Source organism: Podarcis tiliguerta, assembly GCF_965153285.1.
Source record: "Podarcis tiliguerta genome assembly, chromosome: 9".
In the NCBI taxonomy this organism is placed as follows: Eukaryota; Metazoa; Chordata; class Lepidosauria; order Squamata; family Lacertidae; genus Podarcis; species Podarcis tiliguerta.
Window position 1 is genome coordinate 66,011,695 of NC_139542.1, and position 23,783 is coordinate 66,035,477.

A 23,783-nucleotide genomic window follows, 5' to 3' on the forward strand; every position below is an offset into this window, starting at 1 on the left:
TCCTTTCTCTTGTGCAAGCAAGGAGTACCAATTCACACAATGCTGGCATAGCAGCAACAATTGGGCTTCTGGCTTCCCTTTAGATACAAGGAAGGAAGGGAAGAAAGGTCATCCACCAGCCACTTTTTCTCATCCTGTATATTTGGTACAGAAAGTTGACACTTTTCTCGGCAGACCTTGAAATGCTGGGTTTTCCGCTAGGAAAGAGGACACCAGGACATCCTAGGAAACTATCTTTTTCAAGAGTGAGAGCGAAGAGCGAGCATAAATGTTTCTTTAGCTCAGAAGTTGGGATCCTCCAGCCTGCAGTTCTGATCAGGACTCAGACTTGCAACCAACAATTCCATTCTTTTCCAAACAGATTGTAAAATCTTGTTCTTTTCCAATAACATTATTTTGCCAGTGTGGTGTAGTGGTTAAGAGCGGTAGACTCATAATCTGGGGAACCGGGTTCGCGTCTCCGCTCCTCCACATGCAGCTGCTGGGTGACCTTGGGCCAGTCACACTTCCTTGAAGTCTCTCAGCCCCACTCACCTCACAGAGTGTTTGTTGTGGGGGAGGAAGGGAAAGGAGAATGTTAGCCGCTTTGAGACTCCTTAAAGGGAGTGAAAGGCGGGATATCAAATCCAAACTCCTCCTCCTCTTCTTCTTCTTCTTCTTCTTCTTCTTCTTCTTCTTCTTCTCGTTTAGTCTTAGTACGATGGGAGACTTTTGATTTGTGATTTGGTTTGGCTTTTTAAAAATAATAATAATTAAGACTCGAGATTCATGAAATGTTTTTGGAGGAAGAGAACAAAGAAAAGATAAGTTTCAAGCCAGTGCTGAGAGAAAAGGTTGAACTAACAAAATAAAGAAATATGTGCCTTTCATAAACATTTTGATTTTTAAAAGATTTATTGGGGACTCTATTTATTTAAAGATTTATTCAGGGAATCTATGGGATCCTTTCTTTAGCAGGCGGCCCTTCTTCAGAGGCGGTTTGCATACATCTCAGTCTCTTCATTATCCACGAATTGAAGCTGAATCCAGATAAAAGAAACATGCTCTGTGTCCCAAGTCATCAGGTCCATGAGGTGGCCTTTTCTGAATGAGCTTGCACTCAACTAGAAGGAATAGGTACATAGGTACCCTCATACCTACGGGACCACCTCTCCTGGTATGTCCCACAGAGAAATATACGGTCTGCAAATAAAAACATCCTGAAGATCCCAGGCCACAGAGAGGTTAGGCTGGCCTCAACTAGAGCCAGGGCTTTCTCGGCTGCGGCTCCAATCTGGTGGAACGCTCTGTCACAAGAGACTAGGGCCCTGCAGGACCTGACATCTTTCCGCAGGGCCTGCAAGACAGAGCTGTTCCACCAGGCCTTTGATCAGGGCGCAGCCTGACCCCCTCCTCTGGCAATCTGCACAGAATGTTGCTTAATGGTTGCCATTAATTTGATTTTAATTAATTTTATAATGAATGTTTTTAGAATGTTGGATTATTTTGATTGTTGTTAGCCGCCCTGAGCCCAGCTTCGGCTGGGGAGGGCAGGATATAAGTAAAAATTTATTATTTATTATTATTATAACGGGGGTCTATCCTGGAGTCATTATTGCCACTTGTCAGGGACTGGGCAGAGGAGGAGTGGCGGAGTCTGTCTCCCCATCCTGACCCTCCCAGGGACAATCTTCTCAAGGTGCTGTCAATGGCTCCCAGCTGGTTGCGCAGGAAAGTATAAAAACAAGGGAAAGCGTCTTACAGTACTTTTTTATTTCAAACTTTACAGAGAGAGGCTATAGAACCCAGCCTCTTGGATAATGGCGTTGTCCGGAGTGAATCTCCACCCCTCCTTCTCTCCCACTTCCTAATTTGTCATCATCATCTCTTCTATGGGTGCTGCTAAGTGTCCTCTGTCTTTTAGCTCTTTGCTGTCCTACTTTTAAGGCTCACCGGGTTCTGGGAGATGGTGGGTGTGGAAAGCTTTCTAGTGACAATGTGTCAGCCAGCTACTGCTCCAGCTCTGCCTGCTCCTTCTCTCCCATTATTTCCCAACTTCACCCCTCATCTGCCTCTGAGCTGTGACCTCCTGCAAACTCCTCTTATAAATCTATACAGTGGTACCTCGGGTTAAGTACTTAATTCGTTCCGGAGGTTTGTTCTTAACCTGAAACTGTTCTTAACCTGAAGCACCACTTTAGCTAATGGGACCTCCTGCTGCTGCTGCACCGCCGGAGCACGATTTCTGTTCTCATCCTGAAGCAAAGTTCTTAACCTGAGGTTCTATTTCTTGGTTAGTAGAGTCTGTAACCTGAAGCGTATGTAACCCAAGGTACCACTGTACTGTCTTCCTCCTCCTCCTCCTCACTGGAAGAGTCAGGATGAAGAGGCGGTCTCCACTACTGCTTCTCCTCTGCCCAGCCCCATCACCTCCCTCTCCAGTGTCTTCCTCCTCTGCCCAGTCCCTGACACTAGTTGAGGCCCAGGTGGCTTCTCTGACTAGGAGCTACTACCCTTGCTGGACATGAATGGCCACTGTACTCCATGCTCTGGCATCCTCTGAGGCCTCACTTGAAGATGGTCCAGAGGCTACAACTAGTGCAGAATGCCACCATCTGTCTTTGGGCTAGAACATCAATTAGGATCAGCAAGCACCTGTCCTGAAACAGCAGCACTGGTTGCTAGTTATCTCCCGCTTGGACTACTGCAATACGCTCTACGTGGGGCTACCTTTGAAGGTGACCCGGAAACTACAACTAATCCAGAATGTGGCAGCTAGACTGGTGACTGGGGGCGGCTGCTGAGACCACATAACACTGGTCTTGAAAGACCTACACTGGCTCCCAGTACGTTTCAGAGCACAATTCAAAGTGCTGGTGCTGACCTTTAAAGCCCTAAACTGCCTTGGCCCAGTATACCTGAAGGAGCGGCTCCACCCCCATCATTCTGCCCGGACACTGAGGTCCAGCGCCGAGGGCCTTCTGGTGGTTCCTTCATTGCGAGAAGCAAAGCTACAGGGAACCAGGCAGAGGGCCTTCTTGGTAGTGGCGCCCACCCTGTGGAACACCCTCCCATCAGATGTCAAAGAGATAAACAACTACCTGACATTCAGAAGACATCTGAAGGCAGCCCTGTTCAGTGAAGTTTTTAATGTGTGACATTTTAGTGTATTTTTTTTCTTTGTTGGAAGCTGCCCAGAGTGGCTGGGGAAACCCAGACAGATGGGTGGGGTACAAATAAATAACAACAACAACAACAACAACAATAATTTTCTTTTATGTACTCAATCCAAAGCTCTACACAAGTTTGTCCAGTTACAACTTTGGTCACAGATACCTATGAGAGTGTCTTCACCTCTATGTGCCAGTCAGGGTATTACAATCTGTTGGAAAAGCTTTTCTTCTGGTGCGGTCTCCCTCAGGGTGTGTGTGAGAGTGTGTCGATAAGGGTTTTGTAGCCTGTGAGAGACCCTTCTCTGTAAGGGTCCCCAAACTGTGGAACTCACTCCCTATAGCGGTGAGACAGGTGCCACATCTTCCCAACTTTAGGCAGTCATTGAAGGTACACCTCTTTTCTGTAACTTTTGGCAGGTTATCTAGTGTTGTTAACGTTTCCATGTATATCCTCTGGTTTTCTGATATGCACTTTATTGTATGAGATTTTAGGGTGGGTGTGTTTTTCTTGTATTGTATTACAGTGGTGCCCCGCAAGATGAAATTAATTCGTTCTGCGAGTTTTTTCGTTCTACGAGTTTTTTCGTCTTGCGAAGCACCAATGTGTATTGACGGTTTCCCATAGGAATGCATTGGCAGTTTAAAAAAAAAAGGCACAAGACGTTTCGTCTTGCAAAGCAAGCCCATAGGGAAATCCGTCTTGCGAAGCAACTCAGAAAACGGAAAACTCTTTCATCTTGTGAGTTTTTCGTCTTCCGAGGCATTCGACTTGCAGGGCACCACTGTATATTTTTCCAGATTACCTATTGTGGACCTTATAGTCTACTTCTTCCATAAAGAATGTCTTCCATAAACACGGTTTTAACAGTGAGTCTGTAAGTGAATGTGGAGGCCAATTCTGGATCCACACGTCCTTCCACAGTGGGGACATAGGTTTCTGGGCAGGAGTTGATCATGGTGAGGGTTTACCAAGCGTGCCTTCCTCTTAGCACGCTTCTCCTTTTCGTCCTGAGTTTGAGCGTCTTCAAAGCCCATGGCACCTTTGGTAAAGGCTGTTCTCCAATTGGAGTTCTCGCAGGCCAGTGTTTCCCAGTTGTCAGTGTTTATACTACTTTTTTTTTTTAGATTTGCATTGAGAGAGTCTTTAAACCTCTTTTGTTGACCACCAGCATTACACTTTCCATTTTTAAGTTCAGAATAGAGTATTTGTGGGGATCTTATAGTGAAGGGTGATTAAAAATACCAAAGCATTTGTATTCACAGTAGTATTTTGTATTCTACAAGTTTCTGTATTTTAAAGGTGCAGAGATCTGTGTGCACTCTATATACTCCTCTCCCTTAATACAGGCATAATGTGCAGTGATTTTGACCTTGAACGAATAGTCCAGGATGTGGTTGAAAGGTAATATACAAATAAATGCCAGAAGGGATCTTTAATTGTAATAGCTCTATTTTTACCTTCCTTAAAACCTGGAGAAATAAATGGATATATTTGTCTTCATTACAACACAAGCACCTGTGAAAGGTTGGGAGATACCGGACGAGCAAATGTATCATGCCGGCAGCTGGTGTCCTTACTGTAGCCTTGTCATAGCTCACCAACCAATATATTTTATCTTCATATCAAGCTGAAACAGGGCAGATTTCTGCGATTTAAAAGGGAAAATAAAATACATCCATCTTCCAGAGATTATGAATGGATGTCCATTGGTAATACTTGAGCAAAGATGAACATTGTCACACTGATCCAAGCAAGGGAAATGTGTGAATGTGAAAGCAGATTCCAAGCATAGATTCCTTCCTGGATGGGAAACGATGAATGTTTGTATGGATATGAACCACTGTAGATGTAAATAATCTGATGCAGTTCCATTCACAGTACTTGGTGTGACTTGTGGCATGAATGCATTACACCTCAATGTCATTCTTTGTCAGAAGATCTCAAAGCAAGTTAAAAATGGTTCTCATGAAGTCTCCTCTTCCGCTTACCAGCCCACACGTGCTTAGCTTCATCAGTAGAATGACATTATGCATCTCTACAAGAAACAGAATTCCATGCTTGAATGACATGGTTTGGCACATGGGTGACTCACAAAGTCCTAAGCTTTGTGGTTGAACACAGGAAAAAACAAACTCTTAAACATGCTCCCCGCAACATCTAGTTTGGACTGTCCTTCAGGAGAATGGGTAAACTCTTTGGGCAAGTGGCTGTCAGAGACCTTTCCATTACAGTGGTACCTCGGGTTACAGACGCTTCAGGTTACAGACTCCGCTAACCCAGAAATAGTACCTCGGGTTAAGAACTTTGCTTCAGAATGAGAACAGAAATTGCACAGCAGTGGCGCGACAGCAGCGCGAGGCCCCATTAGCTAAAGTGATACCTCAGGTTAAGAACAGTTTCAGGTTAAGAACGGACCTCCAGAACGAATTAAGTTCTTAACTTGAGGTACCACTGTATGATACTTTTTCCGACGCCCTTCTTACCGCAAGTTTCCGGCTTTATAAGAAGACACTAAGGAGTTAGACTAACTGGGATGTGGGTGGTGCAGTGGTTTAAACCACTGTGCTGCTTGGACTTGCTGATCAGTGGTTCGAATCCCCATGACGGGATGAGCTCCCATTGTTCGGTCCCAGCTCCTGCCAACCTAGCAGTTCAAAAGCACTCAGTGCAAGTAGATAAACAGGTACTGCTCTGGTGGGAAGGTAAACAGTGTTTCTGTGTGCTGCTCTGGCTTCGCCAGAAGTGGCCTAGTCACGCTGGCCACATGACCTGGAAAAACTGTCTGTGGAAGCAGACAAACGCCGGCTCCCCCAGCCTGTAAAGTGAGATGAGCACCACAAGCCCAGAGTTGTTCGCAACTGGACTTAACTGTCAGGGGTACCTTTACCTTTCAAGGAGTTAAGACTAGATCCAACGGAAGGGGGCTGAGTACCATTTTGCTTTATGGCTTGAAGTTTTATCCCTCATGTTTCTTTTTATGTTGATTTTAGGATCTCTAATTGTGATCTGAGTTGCGATTCAATTATGTTCACTACATTGTAAGTCATTTGTTTTATTTTTAAAAGGGGGCTATAAATGTGATTAATCAGTCGACATAAATGGACTGTGCATGCGGCAGCAGGCTTTGCACTACACAGAGCCCTAGAGTCATCCTGCTCACATGCCTGTGCTCAAGAGATAAACAAGAGGATTATTATTTAATATTTATTTCAGGCATTTGCAAGGGGCACTGTCTGCCAAAGAGCACTCAAAGGAGCACACAAGAAAAGAAATAAGAGCACAATGCAAACACTTTATATTCTATTTCTGATATTTTAGAGGAGAGGGCAAGCACCTACATAGCCACAACAGCATGGGCACACATGCACATACACACACAACAGGGAGTTATCAACAGACTCAGGGAAACCCCCAGAAGTGTAAAGTAGTTTCCCCCAGGTTTTTTTAAAAGAATCCTCTAAAGGATAAACCCCGAAACAGCTCAGTGAGGACAGAATTCATTCAGTGGGCTTGAATTGTTTGCTTGGCTGACTGTTGGGGAACACAAAGCTGGTAGGAGGGGGAACAGAGTGGATTGGCTGGAAAAGAAGGTATGTCGGTATATAGAAAAAGGTTGAGATAACCATTTCATTGTCTGTTGTTGTTTAGTCATTTAGTCGTGTCCAACTCTTCGTGACCCCATGGACCAGAGCACGCCAGGCACTCCTGTCTTCCACTGCCTCCCACAGTTTGGTCAAACTCATGCTGGTAGCTTCGAGAACACTATCCCACCATCTCGTCCTCTGTCGTCCCCTTCTCTTGTGCCCTCCATCTTTCCCAACATCAGGGTCTTTTCCAGGGAGTCTTCTCTTTTCATGAGGTGGCCAAAGTATTGGAGTCTCAGCTTCACGATCTGTCCTTCCAGTGATCAGGGCTGATTTCCTTCAGAATGGATAGGTTTGATCTTCTTGCAGTCCATGGGATTCTCAAGAGTCTCCCCCAGCACCATAATTCAAAAGCATCAATTCTTTGGCGATCAGTCTTCTTTATTGTCCAGCTTTCACTTCCATACATCACTACTGGGAAAACCATAGCTTTTACTATACGGACCTTTGTTGGCAAGGTGATGCCTCTGGTTTTTAAGATGCTGTCTAGGTTTGTCATTTCATTGCCTAGATAGGGTATTTTTCTGGTTTACACTGAATAGCCATTTTAAAATGTATCCAGGACTGAAGAGATAGCTGCCCATAGAAGTCAATTGAGAAATCCATGATCTTAAGAGAAGCTGGGTGCCAATTCCCCACAATCACAAAAACAAAATTGAATGGGGGAGAGAAGAACCTGAACAGCCCAGTGGAAACTGAGCATATTCTGTGCATATGGGATGCTGAATGATTGTTGCAGAAAACTGGATGGAATAGCAATAAAAATCTCAACAGCCGCACTCCATTCTGTAACGCTTTGCTGCAGAGCCCCACTTGTTAAGCCTTTAAAGCGATCCTAAAACCCTAAAAAGTCAGCTAGATTAAGAGCAATCAATTTAAAACCTTATATAGCACATCCGTGGAGACATGGGAATATCGGCTTAAAAATGCACACATCCCCAACTCAAAAGTTTAACGTCTAGCGATCTGTAGCAAGGGAGATTGAAACCAGAAGAATGGTAACTCTAGTTTACCACCATCCCAACATTTTGCAAGGGCATCCCCAGGGAGATCAGGCTCTGCAGCCCACGAAAGATGTGTCATAGAACAGGACTATTCCTGATAAATAGGGACAACTGAAATTATGCACCATTTTATAAATGGGAGGATACTAGAAGACAAGCATTTGAGTCATGCAGGCTATATTACACAAGAGCACATATTCTTCTTCTCACCTATGAGAAGGTTTGCATCTTTGATTCACATTTCAATACCCCCCCCCCCATTTCTGAAATCTGGTTGCTTTGATGTAATTGATGAGGTTAGTCTATTTGTGCTCTTTCTATTTTCCTTTGATGCTTAGAATATATTAGCTGGTGTCCGTAAGTCAGATAACATAGATGCACTCTCCCTTTTCAATTATACCCATCCTTTCTAGTCATTTAGAGCAGCATTACAACCACATAATTATACATTTTTCTGTGCTATCTTAAGAACAAGCAAAATGCCTATCATGATGATGGCTCAGGGTTACCTAGAGGGAGGACTTCTTTTTGCAAAGACACCTGGTGGCATAGATCAGGGATGAGGAACCTGTGACGCTTCAGATGTTGCTGGACTTCAACTCCATCATCCTCGATCATTGATTATGCTGGCTGGGGCTGATGGAAGCTGGAGTGCAGCAACCACAGGGCTACAGCTTCCCCTTCTCTGATGTAGACACATATGGTCACAGCTACGGGCTTCCTTGCAGTTGAGGTTGGGTAACTAGGAAGGCATTTCCAGTATTACAATACTGTTGTGAGTTTGTGGGTTGGTCAGTCTGCATGGCGTCCTCAGCCCCTTCTTCCTGTGCCCAGTAGGAGTTAAGATCTAATGGAGGATTCCATTGCTGAACTAGTCAGGCAAGTTTCTTTGTGAGATAATGATCATGGTTGCCACCTAAGCACCACCATTAGTATAACAAAAGAAGTTGCACTATGCTGGCGGGCAAATGTGTGGGCTACTCTCCTCACCTCAATTCTATGATTCTATGGCAGAAAGTGAGGAGCAATTAAAGAACCTTTTATTGAGGGTGAAAGAGGAGAGCGCAACATATGGTCTGAAGCTCAACATCAAAAAAACAAAGATCATGGCCACTGGTCCCATCACCTGCTGGCAAATAGAAGGGGAAGAAATGGAGGCAGTGAGAGATTTTACTTTCTTGGGCTCCATGATCACTGCAGATGGTGACAGCAGTCACGAAATTAAAAGACATCTGCTTCTTGGGAGAAAAGCAATGACAAACCTAGACAGCATCTTAAAAAGCAGAGACATCACCTTGCCAACAAAGGTCCGTATAGTTAAAGCTATGGTTTTCCCAGTGGTGATGTATGGAAGTGAAAGCTGGACCATAAAGAAGGCTGGTTGCTGAATAATTGATGCTTTTGAATTATGGTGCTGGGGGAGACTCTTGAGAGTCCCATGGACTGCAAGAAGATCAAACCTCTCCATTCTGAAGGAAATCAGCCCTGAGTGCTCACTGGAAGGACAGATCGTGAAGCTGAGACTCCAGTACTTTGGTCACCTCATGAGAAGAGAAGACTCCCTGGAAAAGACCCTGATGTTGGGAAAGATGGAGGACACAATGAGAAGGGGACGACAGAGGACGAGATGGTGGGATAGTGTTCTCGAAGCTGCCAGCATGAGTTTGACCAAACTGCGGGAAGCAGTGGAAGACAGGAGTGCCTGGCGTGCTCTGGTCCATGGGTTCATGAAGAGTCGGACACAACTAAACGACTCAACAACAACATGATTCTATGACTTTGCCTGACTGGAAAGGATCCTCAGAATCGTATCATGCCCTCTGCTTCTCCTGATGGATGATAGGCGATGTGTGTGTGTGTGTGTGTGTGTGTGCGCGCGCGCGCGCGCGAAAAGGTACAATTTACATTAATTGCTCTGCCCACCTTTGCCTCCGCCCCCACAATGATTGGCATGTGGTCCTTGGAAGGTTGCTCAGAAGAGACTGTGACCGTCAGACAGAAGGTTTCTCACTCCTGAACTAGGTTACGATGGCATGTCCATTACAAGGTAATTGAAGAAAGTCGAATTCCCGGGTTCTCTAACTTTCTGGCACCACAGCAAGGAAGGAACTGTTTATTCCAACCACAGATCTGTAACCAGGGAGAGGGTTTATCTCCAACCCTGGTATCAAAGTTTAATCTGAAAAGAAATGCCATGAGCACGAGGGAGCAAGGCGAGACAGGTAGGAGCCACCTTGATCCTATGACGAGGTAAATGACAACATGGAGAAAGGGAAATGGTAACAAAATGAGTATGTCTGCTGGGGGAGGGCTGAGGCTTGCTATTACAGTGGTACCTCGGGTTAAGAACTTAATTCGTTCTGGAAGGCTATTCTTAACCTGAAACTGTTCTTAACCTGAGGTACCACTTTAGCTAATGGGGTCTCCCGCTGCCGCCGCACGATTTCTGTTCTCATTCTGAAACAAAGTTCTTAACCCAAGATACTATTTCTGGGTTAGCGGAGTCTGTAACCTGAAGCGTATGTAACCTGAGGTACCACTGTACCAAGAAATTGTGAAAACCAGGGGAGGTTGTTGGGTTTGGACCCCATCCTAGCAATCTCCCACAATACCCATACTTAAAGGTAAAGGGTAAAGGGACCCCTGACCATTAGGTCCAGTCGTGACCGACTCTGGGGTTGCGGCGCTCATCTCGCTTTATTGGCCGAGGGAGCCTGCGTACAACTTCCGGGTCATGTGGCCAGCATGACTAAGCCGCTTCTGGCGAACCAGAGCAGTGCACGGAAACGCCGTTTACCTTCCCGCTGGAGTGGTACCTATTTATCTACTTGCACTTTGAGGTGCTTTTGAACTGCTAGGTTGGCAGGAGCAGGGACCGAGCAACGGGAGCTCACCCTGTCACGGGGATTCGAACCGCCGACCTTCTGATTGGCAAGTCCTAGACTCTGTGGTTTAACCCACAGCGCAACCGCGTACTTACTTTAATAATAATTCATATAAGTGATTAGCTGCCATTTGCTCCTTTAGGGAATATGTGTTGGAAAGCAACTTGAGGAAAGTCTGGATCAGAAAAACTGTGTGTGGGGCAAGGCTTGAGTACACACATACTCCCTGTTGGTCCACTACAAATTTCCTCATGCCAAAGTGGCTTTTCTTGTGGCAGCGAGAGAGAAAGAGGCTTCAGGTCATAACATGCCAGTTTCCCCCCTGGGTACGGAGGAGGCTAGCAAACCAGGGGCACCTTTGTCGAATTCTATTCTGCATCTTGAGCTTCATCCAGATGCAACGGTAAGCCAATGAAGACTGCCGGAGAACTCTCTAATGACTTGCAATTGGCTACAGAGAGCAGAGCAGAGCAGCCAATCACGTTGTATATGAATGCCTTTCTACAAATGACTGCTGCATGGTGCCAGCAGCTTGTGCTAGCCAAATGCAGCGAAGGAATTGAACAAACAATTCTGCCTGCCACCCTCCACTTCCTATGGCCCAAAGCCCAGAGAAAGGAAGCTGGGGACCTCTAGTACTGCCAAGGGCAAGGGACGCTGGCCTCGGAAGCCCACTAATGAGCTGTATTGTACTCCACTCACTGTATTCAGAGTCTTTCTTTCGCGTCGCCTCTAATTATTCTTTTTAAGCTTGCCCCATCGATTGCTGTCGATCTGGACACACATTGACAGTCCATTACATTAGCTGGCTGGTTCCCAGGTCCAGGTGACTTATTCATGCTGGGTGACCCTCGAAGCTGTCAGCAGCGTCAAGACTCTAGGCAGGAAAAGAGCACAAGGAGGGGAAGAATCTGTACATGGGTTTCCATCTGGTTTTATGAACATAAACCACCTTTTCTGTAATTAGCCGTTCGGATGAAATACATGGAAGGCAACCTTTCCACTCCACAAGACTAAATTTTAGAGGCTTCGTTAAACACTGGGAACTGCGAGGTAAAAGGACACTGCCCCATTTTTCTCTAAATGAAATAACTAAGGGTTGCATGATGGGAGTCAGACACCAGTGAATGGAATTCATGCCGCCGGAGCTTCTGAACTATGGGTTTTGTGTTAAAGGAGTTTAATTGATTTTCTTTGGCAAACTATAAACTTGGAGGTGACCTTTGATTTTGCAGGACCATAGGCTGAAACAATAGGGTGGAACAGTACATTACACATAGGGTGGGGGTGTCATTTAAAGCAGCATCTCTCAGGGGGTGTGTTCACAACCCCCCCCCTCCTGAATGTATGAAGAGGGGTTGTATATGCCAGTCATGCCCTATATGCAGGCATGTAAGACGTGCTGGCCCTGCCACCACTGGCTGTGTGCTTGGTGCCACCATGGAGAAGGCCCTGCTTCTTGTTGCCATCGGTCTACACTCTGGTGGCTGTTGTCCTAGATGGAAGATCTCATAAGATGCCTCAGACCTTCCCAGAGCCAGAGCACATGGGAGATGCTAACTAGCAAGATGGGTGGGATGGTAGAAACCATTCCTTGGTGTACCCTAGTTGCAAGCCATTTCATCTGTAAAGGTAGGAACCCGAAAGAGCGTCACCCCCCCCCCCTCGTTCTAACCGGACACTGAGATCCAACGTCAAGGGCCTTCTGGTGGTTCCCTCACTGCGAGAAGCCAAGTTACAGGGAACCAGGCAGAGGGCCTTCTCAGTAGTGGCACCCGCCCTGTGGAACACCCTTCCACCAGACGTCAAAGAGAACAACTACCACACTTTTAGAAGACATCTGAAGGCAGCCCTGTTTAGGGAAACTTTTAATGTTTGATACATTACTGTATTTTTTAATGTTTGGTATATTACTGTATTTTAATATTTTGTTGGAAGCTGCCCAGAGTGGCTGGGGAAGCCCAGCCAGATGGGCGGGGTATAAATAATAAATTATTATTATTATTATTATTAACCTTGAATTGTGCCTAAAAGCCAACTGGCTACCAGTTCTCAATGCTTTTTTCTGGGGGTACTCAAGGGCACACAGTACTGGCACCCTTTCTTCCAGCTGTTAACAACTTCATGGTTATTTTTCCTTTAAAAAACCACTGGATGTTATTATAATCTTATACGCTGTTCTGGTATGATTAGAGATGAGCCAACAGAAGCAGTGGCAGAAGCTCTGCCCGTCAAGTTTTGCCTCCCAAAATGTGTGCAGTGAGGCCAGCGAGGTTACACTTGACCTTTTAGAAATCCTGTCATTTTCCACGACAGATACTTTTAAAAACCCTCCAATCCCTGTTTTTAAAAGGGGGTCGGGAGGAATTGTGATGGTACACACCCTCTACCCCACTACAATGATTCACCATATTTCAATCTCCATCCCAACACAAACACACCTTTATGGATTGAAATCACTGCCTTTCTAATTTGAGAGGAGCCTCAAGCCAGCCAAATTCAGCCCAGGTAAGGGCTAATCTTAATCAACAGCAGAGTTCCCATATTTTGAACCAGTTAGCATTCCCAAACAGTATTCAAGGACAGCCCCACATAGATCATAGCACATAGACTTGTGCTTCCAACCCTGCCCGCTCAGTCACATGCTTGCTGTTTGGTTCAAATCCTTGGTCACATCCGCACCTTTTGTGTGCTATAAAAGTAATGTCTGCAGTGGGGATCCTGCTGTAAGATTTAGATCCATGGAATTCCATGGGGCATACATGCTCTCTGTCCCTGAAATTACCCTTATAGCACCTGAGAGATGAACAAATAAGCGTTCAAGGAAGGAGGAGATCGGCCAAGAACCACAATTCTGTGAGAGGGGCTGTAGAACTGGTCATAGCTTCTACCCAGGCACCAAAAATGTAAAACTGGGCCCAACAAAACCACATCTTCACTGCTTCCATCTTCTCCACTTTCATGGTGCGATGGGTGAAAAGGATAGGAGAGAAAATGGAAGATAAAGAATTGTGGTTCAGAGAAAGAAGGGGAGAAAGCGGGAAGATATTTTTGCATTCCTAGAATGATAGTGATAACAACCAAAATAATTCAGAGCTAATTATATTTGTTATCAGTCAACATAATTTCCTCCCATTCTGTGCCTAACATCATTTCCCTCTTCTCTCAGACAGTCTGAACAAACGTTTTCCCCTTGTCATTATTTTAGCAAGAAGCAAAGTAATGTTGATTGAACTAATAGTGTAAACAGAAGGATATCACTTAAAATGCCCAAAGATGTGGTGCTATTTTTCATTCTACTGCAGCGCTGACATATTTGCTGACAGTGAACATCTCCCTCGAGGATTTGGTCCACACAGTTGGGCTTGTAATTCAAATTCTGTCGGTAGAAGACGCAACTGAGGCCTTGCTCTCATGGAGGTGGCAAGCCTTGGCCTTGGCAGGTTGGAGTTCACATGACTGAATGTTCTGCCAAACAGAAAACTTCACATAGCTGTTAGGTAAAACAAACCCTCAGGGAGAAGGAAACAAGATAATTTCTCCACACAAATGAAGTGATAGAGGCTTGCAGACTAAAAACAGAAGCTTATTTAACTGGATATATGAACTTCAGCCTTCCTGTTGTTATCCCTGCCCTGTCTAGCTTTCAATTTTCCTTTTCCTCTCAGACTCCTCTTTTTGTCAGAAATGTTCCTCTCAGCCACTCAGCCTTTCTTGGGGTAAAGGTAAAGGGACCCCTGACCATTAGGTCCAGTCGTGGCCGACTCTGGGGTTGCGGCGCTCATCTCGCTTTATTGGCCGAGGCAGCCAGCGTGCAGTTTCCGGGTCATGTGGCCAGCATGACTAAGCCGCTTCTGGCGAACCAGAGCAGCACACGGAAACGCCGTTTACCTTCCCGCCGGAGTGGTACCTATTTATCTACTTGCACTTTGACTTGCTTTCGAACTGCTAGGTTGGCAGGAGCAGGGACCGAACAACGGGAGCTCACCCCGTCGTGGGGATTTGAACCGCCGACCTTCTGATTGGCAAGCCCTAGGCTCTGTGGTTCAACCCACAGCACCGCCCGCATCCCTTTTTCTTGGGGTAGACCTTATCTTTTAACACGTGGCAAAAGCTCTCACTATATGGCATATGCCCTTTACCACAGAACAGAATCAATAGTACTGCAGATGTACTTCTGGAAGTGCTGTGGCAGAAGGAGAAAGAAGAGTGAGGGCAAAGGTAAGAGAGCCTCTTTTGGTTCTGGTTTTTGGTTTGGTTTTCAGTATGAGCCAGCTAACTTGCACCACAGCACGGAACCAAAAAACGTGCATCTTTTGGTCCCGCGCTCTGCTGCTGCCGGAGCACAGGAGCCAAAATAGGACATTCAGGATTGAGCTCAAAAGCCGGGGCAGCTTCTATCAATCTGGGATGTCTCGCTTAAAGGGAATGGTGTGTGCGCACACACTCTTATACCAAAGCACCACAAAAAACACACACCAACTAGAACATTTGTCGTATAAAAAGTTGCAGGTTTTCAGCAGGGTCTTATGGGAAACGCAGCAGTGAAGGAAGTCACTCAGGCACCTGGGGAGGCGCGTCCAGTGGCGGGGCAAGGGCGGGGCACACCCGTGGGGCCTCTGGAGTCTGCCTGCCTCCTCCCACTCAGCCACCAGTGTGGTGCAGTGGTTAAGAGTGGTAGACTCGTAATCTGGTGAACTGGGTTCGCTTCCCCGCTCCTCCACATGCAGCTGCTGGGTGACCTTGGGCCAGTCACACTTCTCTGAAGTCTCTCAGCCCCACTCACCTCACAGAGTGTTTGTTGTGGGGGAGGAAGGGAAAGGAGAATGTCAGCCACTTTGAGACTCCTTCGGGTAGTGATAAAGCGGGATATCAAATCCAAACTCTTCTTCTTCTTCACCCTACAGGTGGGGGAGAGGCAGCAGGCGAACCGTTTGGGCAGCATGGAGCCTGCGCACACCCAATCCACCGTGTCTCTCCCAGGAGAGACGCATGGCTCAGGCATGCTGCAGGCCCCATGGTGAGTGCAGCCCGGCATTTTGTCACCCCCTCAGTGGTGACACCCGGGGCGGATCGCCCCCTCTGCACCCAATTCCTCTTCCCCTGGGGACATGCACTGTCTGGAAATGAAGCCGTCTGACTGGCCCAAAACTTTCACAGGTCTCAAATGGCATGGAAAGTGTAATTGTGCCTTACTGCCCTGATACCACCATGAGTGCAAATTATCATGAATGAAACTAGATCCGTGGAAGGGCATTTTCTTTCTCTCCTTAGAAGGATATCATGCCATCATCATGGCTGTGTTGCTGCAGGTGGGTTCTACAGCAAGAGGAACAGTGGCGCTCTAGCTGGGCTTTGATCCATCTCTGATAACAGGATAACCAGATTGCAAATTAGATCTTGTCCTACTCAGTTCAGTTATGTCTGTTCACTCTTATTTGTTTTAGCCATAGGCCATAACAAATGCAGAATACACAATACAACTGTCGTCCTAATCACAGGGCAGTAGCTAGAATCTGAACAGCAACCAAGCACCATACAACTACAATAATAAAATGTCAGTAATCCAGTTTCCTGTCTAGCGCATAAGCATCCAAATAACTCTGGCGAGAGCTTGTACTACCGAGCCATAGTTGGCTACGTTCTCTGTTATCTCCACATTCAGTTTCAGTTTTAATTGTTTAGCCATGGAGTGTGACTACAACTAATAACAACCAAAATAAATCATATTAATAGTAACTTTCAAGATTTAAAAAATTCAACTGGTTTCCCCTTTAACCCAGAAATGAATTTGTTTATCTGGATATCATGAATACAATGTGCATATCTCAAATGCATGTCCCTTTATCAAGAGGACCAATAGTATTGAAATACATTCGATGGTGCTTTGATACTGACAGGGCAAGTATAACTATTTGCTCCGTTGCCTCCTTGTGATCATTAGCAAATAGGAATTCAGCATTTTGCCCTGTTTGCGCATGTTAGGGAGCAATCTCTTAAATATGAGAAGCCAGCGAAATTCATGCCAAGTTAAATTAAGCTGATTCAAAGTATACCAAATCCAAGCTCCATTTAGGCTGAGCTGGTCTAAGCTTGGCAGAACGAAAACAAGCTATTACAATACAGCTTGACTCGCACTAGCCCTTTTGCTGCCATGCATTCCACCAGGTTGTCAGGTCATGTGACCAATCATGGACTAAGGATCCAGTGTAAGCCTGTCTTGTCTGCCCCACCCTGGCCCAGAACGTTGAGCTAGGAAACCAGCTGGCTGAGAGGAAGATACACCACATTCTAACTTGTTCATTCCAGCAGATCTAGGGATACAAACAAACTGTGATGGCCTGGGAATCGGATTCAGAGGCTGAACCTGAGGAATCCCAGCCTGCACAGGAGTCCCCACCTCCGGAACCAGCTGAGGCGGGGCTGGGGCTTGAGCCTGAAGGGTCCTCACCTGTGCTGGGTCCTCAGGAGCAGACATCAGCTGAATCTGCTCTGGCTCCGGAGGTGATGGAGGACCCATTACCTGCAAGTGCTCCACTCTCAGCCCTGTCAGGGGAGGAGGAGGTTGCCTCTGGGTCCAGTAACCCTCCAGCCTCTCCGGAGCTGCAGAGGCTCAGGGCAGAGAGGCGGAGGGAACTAAGTTCTCACAGGAGGAGTGCTCGCCTTAAGGCCAGGAGAGGCGAGTCACCTGTGGACCAGGACCGCCCTATGCCTCAGAGGAGATAAAGGCTAGCCCGCCCAGTCCCAGGTTGCGGGAGCAACCTTGTTGGTTACCTGTTCCTGCTGGCAACCCTGACCTGCTCTCCTGAGTTCCTGACCACACCCGACTCCTCGCTTTGGATCTTGCTTCGCCCCTGATGGACAGCCTCCTTACCCTCGACCTAGGACCGGACTTAGACCACGCCGCACGGTACCCCCCCCCCCCGGGACCAGCACACAAACCCTTAGACTTATGCCTTTAAGGAGGTGGGGGGGTGACTTTTTCGTGTAGGCTGTCAAAATAGGACAGTCCAATCAATAACAGAATATTCTCATGAGCTCACTCAGGTTATGCACTGTGTGGAGCTTCTATTTTGTAGAATCAGAGATTTGAAGGGAGCTCTAGACTAACCCACCCAAAAGTATAAACTTGGCTGAGTACAGTGGTAACTCGGGTTAAGTACTTAATTCATTCCAGAGGTCAGTACTTCACCTGAAACTGTTATTAACCTGAAGCACCACTTTAGCTAATGGGGGCCTCCTGCTGCTGCTGTGCCATTGTTCTACCCGGACACTGAGGTCCAGTGCCGAGGGCCTTCTGGCGGTTCCCTCACTGCGAGAAGCCAAGTTACAGGGAACCAGGCAGAGGGCCTTCTCGGTTGTGGCGCCCACCCTGTGGAACGCCCTCCCACCAGATGTCAAAGAGAATGACAACTACCAGACTTTTAGAAGACATCTGAAGGCGGCTCTGTTTAGGGAAGCTTTTAATGTTTGATGCATTACTGTATTTTAATATTTTGTTGGAAGCCGCCCAGAGTGGCTGGGGAAGCCCAGCCAGATGGGTAGGGTATAAATTATTATTATTATTATTATTATTATTATTATTATTATTATTATTATTATTATTTCTGTTCTCATCTTAACCTGAAGCACTATTTCTGGGTTAGCGGAGTCTGTAAACTGAAGCGTATGTAACCCAAGGTACCACTGTATAACAAAGCAGCATTTGCAGCAGCAGCAAAAACCAACAGCAAACAAAACCCTTGTGAAAAAGGGCTCCACCCTCAAGAAACTGGTGGAGAAATTCTCACTTGATTGGAGATGTTTAATGTAATGGTTCTCCCAGTTTCTCTGCTCACAAATGAGAACTTCAAGAGGCCCTCTGTGCAGAACTCTAGTTCAAGGCTGTTGTATCTTCACAGGGCACTAAATGGCCAGGATACTTTTTTAAAAAATAGATTTTATTGGAATTTAGGAAAAAAGGGTATACAAAATTTATTATTAAATATCTTTTTTGTCAAAAGTAAAAGGTTAATGTAGATAAAAGCACAAACCACAACAAAAAAAGAAACACACTGTAGCCTCTCCCAAAATACACTATAGTGGTACCTCAGGTTACAGATGCTTCAGGTTACAGACGCTTCAGGTTACAGACTCCGCTAACCCAGAAATAGTACCTCGGGTTAAGAACTTTGCTTCAGGACGAGAACAGAAATTGTGCGTCGGTGGCACGGCGGCGGCGGGAGGCCCCATTAGCTAAAGTGGTACCTCAGGTTAAGAACAGTTTCAGGTTAAGAACGGATCTCCAGAATGAATTAAGTTCTTAACCCGAGGTACCACTGTACCTCTCCCCAGCCAATACACCTCACTGGTCTTGCTTCACATCCTCCAGGTTTGTTGTGATGAAAAGGTTGATGTGAGTCCCATGAGTAGGATGCTCATGGCCAACTTGAATTTCCTCAGTGACAGAGAAACCATTTATAGCTTTCATTGGGCACGTTTAGATGCCCAGATAGCTTGAACAGGAGCTTTCGCATCCTGCTGATAATCCTGGCCCCCTCAAACAGATAGAAAATGTATCCATATCAATGCAGCTACAATACTTGAATGAGAATCAAACCTTCCGGACGACCACAGCACTAAATAGCAGCTCTTCAGGAGAGAAAAAAGCTGTACCTGTGGCAATCATTTACTGCAAGACCAGCTACACTGGAGTTTTTTCCATACGCTATTTTTAGCTCTTTTACAATAAGTGCAAAGAACTACTGACAGTCTATTTGGAGATCTATTTCAGTTTGAGGCAAAAGCACTGTGTTGTCTGCATAAATAAAATATTGATGGTTAATTCCACCCTCACCCCCTTCTGGCAAGCGGGGATGATCTCTGCTAAGGTTTGCTCCAATATCATTTCTAGAAAAAGCAAAGAATACACACCCTCCTTAGTTTTGCTAAAATATGATTTGTCAGAAATCTGGAGGAAGATGTTAAAATCTGAGGTCGGTATCTCTCTGACGTGTTTTTACTAGCAGCAGCAAGTGGTGGTCCAGATTGCCATTTGCCAATTTATCCCAGAATTGTTGTCAGTCATATCCAAAGAAGCTTTTAAATTAACAAGGCCTGCAGGTCAATGAAAATTTGTTTGTTTGTTTTTTTAAAGTAATATTTATTAGAAGTTTATAGTTACAGAAAAAGAAAGAAAAAAGAAGCAATAAAAAGACAATTTAACAAACAATATGAAAAGTAAAAGAAAAAAAAACCAATACATTAAAACATTAAAAAAGCAACCCAAAAACATTTAAAAACACATCCAATATTTCCATACCTTTACCTTTCATTCACTTATTTCATCGACCTCCTCACACCTCCCTTTTTTGTATTCTAGTTCAGTTAGCTATTTCAGCAAATCCTTTCCATCTTTCTCCATTTTTTGTTCTATTTTTTACCTTAACACGATCTAACTTTAAAGTTTCCACTTTAACCCATTAACAATCAGTTTTTGCTTAATTCTTTATAACTTAACATATTTAGGGATCAATATGTTTGAGGACTAAGCAGCTGCCTACTGTAGAGTAAGGTAAAGATAAAGGACCCCTGGATGGTTAAGTCCACTCGAATTCGGCCATTGGGTGCGATGCTCATTTCCACTTTCAGGCCGAGGGAGCCGGCGTTTGTCCGCAGACAGCTTTACTGGGTCATGTGGTCAGCATGACTAAACCACTTCTGATGCAATGGGACACTGCGACAGAAGCCAGAGCGCATGGATATGCCGTTTACCTTCCCATTGCAGTGGAACCTATTTATCTACTTGCGCTGGTATGCTTTCGAACTGCTAGGTTGGCAGGAGCTGGGACAGAGCAATGGGAGCTCATCCCATTGAGCAGATTCAAACTGCTGACCTTCTGATCGGAAAGCCCAAGAGGCTCCGTGGTTTAGATCACAGCACCACCTGAGTCCCTGTAAAGTAACCATAGCTAAATCCCAATTGTGCTTCACACAAAATGTAGATACACAGAACTTGCCTTATATTGACTTGACCACTAATCCAACAAATTCACACTCTCCATCGTCTCAGGCATAAGTCTCTCCTACCCCTACCTGAAGATACTTGGGATTGGACTTGGACCTTCTACAGTGGTACCTCATTCTGGTAACAGTGGTAATTCATTCTGGAGGTGTGTTCTGAAACTGTTCTTAACCTGAGATACCACTTTAGCTAATGGGGCCTCCCGCTGCCGCCGTGCCAATGCCACACAATTTCTGTTCTCAAAGTTCTTAACCCAAGGTACTATTTCTGGATTAGCGGACTCTGTAACCTGAAGTATCTGTAACCTGAAGCGTCTGTAACCCGAGGTACTACTGCATTTGTTTATTTCCTTGACATCTTCTGGGAGGGCACCACTACTGAGAAGGCCCTTTGCCTGGTTCCCTGCAACCTCACTGCTCGTAGTGACAGAACCACCAGAAGGCCCTTGTTGCTGGACCTTAGTGTCTAGGAAAATAAGAATGATGGGGTTGGAGATGCTCAGGTTTACTTAACAAATATCTGGCATAACATTGAACCAAGTTGTAACTCATAGGCCTTCAACTGGAAAGTTTACTACTGCCGCTGATATAAACAGTGGCATTTGAGTTCCATGCACGGGAAAGCAACTTTCTAAACTCACGGCACTGACCATAAGAGGTGGATCCCATCAGACTAGACTACATTAAAAAAACTTCACAAGGAATACTGTCCTCACCTGGAAACGTATCATTAGTCAGTTGCAAAATTAGATTCTCTACTGCCTTAATAGTAACTGTGGGGCCATGATTAATTTCCAGTTTGTCATTAGTGCTCTGACCTTCTGAGCTGATTACCGCGTAAAAGGCTTCATACAAGTATTCCTCCTGAACACTATTAGTTACATTTATCAGCATATGATTATTAGAGTATAACCATGGTGGCAGTTGTTCATTCATTTCCAAAACTAAATGCTGTATTTCAACTTGGTGGTTAAATTCTATATAAGTTACCGTATTTTTCGCTCTATAAGACGCACCAGACCACAAGACGCACCTAGTTTTTGGAGGAGGTAAACATGAAAAAAATATTCTGAATCTCAGAAGCCAGAACAGCAAGAGGAATCGCTGCACAGTGAAAGCAGCAGTCCCTCTTGCTGTTCTGGCTTCTGGGATAGCTGCACAGCCAGCATTCGCTCCATAAGACGCACACACAATTCCCCTTACTTTTTAGGAGGGAAAAAGTGAGTCTTATAGAGCAAAAAATACGGTATCTAAAAACTTGCATCCTTCCCAATAATCTTTTGTATACCCTCTTCAGACCAATCCAAACTTGGAATGCATGTTCAGAATTGCTTAGTTTAATATGCCTTACTGCATATTCTTTTCTGAAATGTCTAAAATTCACTCTTAATAATTTATTTATATAAAATATTTTTTTTTATGAATGAACAACAGCTGCCTTGTTTCCCCTCCTAGTAATCATATGCTCGGAAATATAACCAGTAATAATTGTATGAAATTCTTAACCATTTATTTATTTTAATTTATATCTGGTCTTTCTTCCCTGCAGCAGGGTTAATCAACTCTTCTCAAGATGGTTCACAAAACTGGGACATTAGCTAGCAGTGTGGGTGCGAGAGAGGGGGGAATGCAAATAACTACATTAAAACTAAAATAGCATTCTGAATCAAAATCATAACTGTAAAATATAAAGTTAGCATCAATTAAAAGCAGACTGGAAGGTGGAGCAAGGCAGGTGGGGAAATCCCTGCCAATGAGAACTTAAGCAACTCCATGAATAAGAAACATTCACTTACACAGGTTATAATGAAGCAGAGAACGTGGGGACATCGCTGAGGAAGTGAGTAAACCTGTTGATCCCTGGTGATGCCATTGGTTCTATCCATTGAATAGTCCACAGGGGCCTATTTGCATATCTCTGTTCTAGATTCTGTTCTTAGTCATGCTAGAGTGTGGTCCTCTTCCATGGAAACCTCCAAGAACTTTCCATGGTTTCCCAGTGATCTCTCAACCAAACACCAACCAGGTCCACAGCTGCCTACTTTCATGAAAAAAAAGGAGAGGCACAAATACAAGATGGGTGACACCTGGCTTGAGAGCAGTACATGTGAAAAGGATCTAGGAGTCTTGGTTGACCACAAACTTGACATGAGCCAACAGTGTGACGCGGCAGCTAAAAAAGCCAATGCAATTCTGGGCTGCATCAATAGGAGTATAGCATCTAGATCAAGGGAAGTAATAGTGCCACTGTACTCTGCTCTGGTCAGACCTCACCTGGAGTACTGTGTCCAGTTCTGGGCACCACAGTTCAAGAAGGACACTGACAAACTGGAACGTGTCCAGAGGAGGGCAACCAAAATGGTCAAAGGCCTGGAAACGATGCCTTATGAGGAACGGCTAAGGGAGCTGGGCATGTTTAGCCTGGAGAAAAGGAGGTCAAGGGGTGATATGATAGCCATGTTCAAATATATAAAAGGATGTCACATAGAGGAGGGAGAAAGGTTGTTTTCTGCGGCTCCAGAGAAGCGGACACAGAGCAATGGATCCAAACTACAAGAAAGAAGATTCCACCTAAACATTAGGAAGAACTTCCTGACAGTAAGAGCTGTTTGACAGTGGAATTTGCTGCCAAGGAGTGTGGTGGAGTCTCCTTCTTTGGAGGTCTTTAAGCAGAGGCTTGACAACCATATGTCAGGAGTGCTCTGATGGTGTTTCCTGCTTGGCAGGGGGTTGGACTTGATGGCCCTTGTGGTCTCTTCCAACTCTATGATTCTATGATTCTATGATTCATCAATCCTTACACCATCAGGTGTTCCCAGACTTCACCAAATGATATCCACTGTATATGAAGGGTGGAAAAAACTCTTTATGTCAAAGGGTATATTGTGGTTTTGCTCTTGCAGATGTTTGTTCTTTGCTGTGCTGCTTATTTTTAAAAACATCTTACCTGAATTAATGGATAGGTCTCAAGTTAATGGGATGCAGGTAGCGCTGTGGTCTAAACCACTGAGCCTCTTGGGCTTGCCGATCAGAAGGTCGGTGGTTTGAATCCCCACGACGGGATGAGCTCCCATTGCTCTGTCCCAGCTTCTGCC

At 45.2% G+C, this 23,783-nt stretch overlaps 2 long non-coding RNA genes across 3 annotated transcripts in view; one reads left to right on the forward strand and one right to left on the reverse strand.

Moving 5' to 3' along the window:
- Positions 1–23,783, forward strand: part of LOC310657409 — a 229,016-nt gene that overhangs the window by 91,901 nt on the left and 113,332 nt on the right. The window lies entirely within an intron of this gene.
- LOC310685720 lies at positions 979–22,587 on the reverse strand. Of its 2 annotated transcripts, none has more exons than XR_014515428.1 (3): positions 22,485–22,587; positions 11,389–11,563; positions 979–1,103 (listed from the first exon to the last, which is right to left on the reverse strand). It is a non-coding gene; the product is annotated as an uncharacterized lncRNA (long non-coding RNA). The 2 variants fall into 2 exon arrangements; XR_014515429.1 differs by lacking the exon at positions 979–1,103 and adding an exon at positions 5,099–5,188.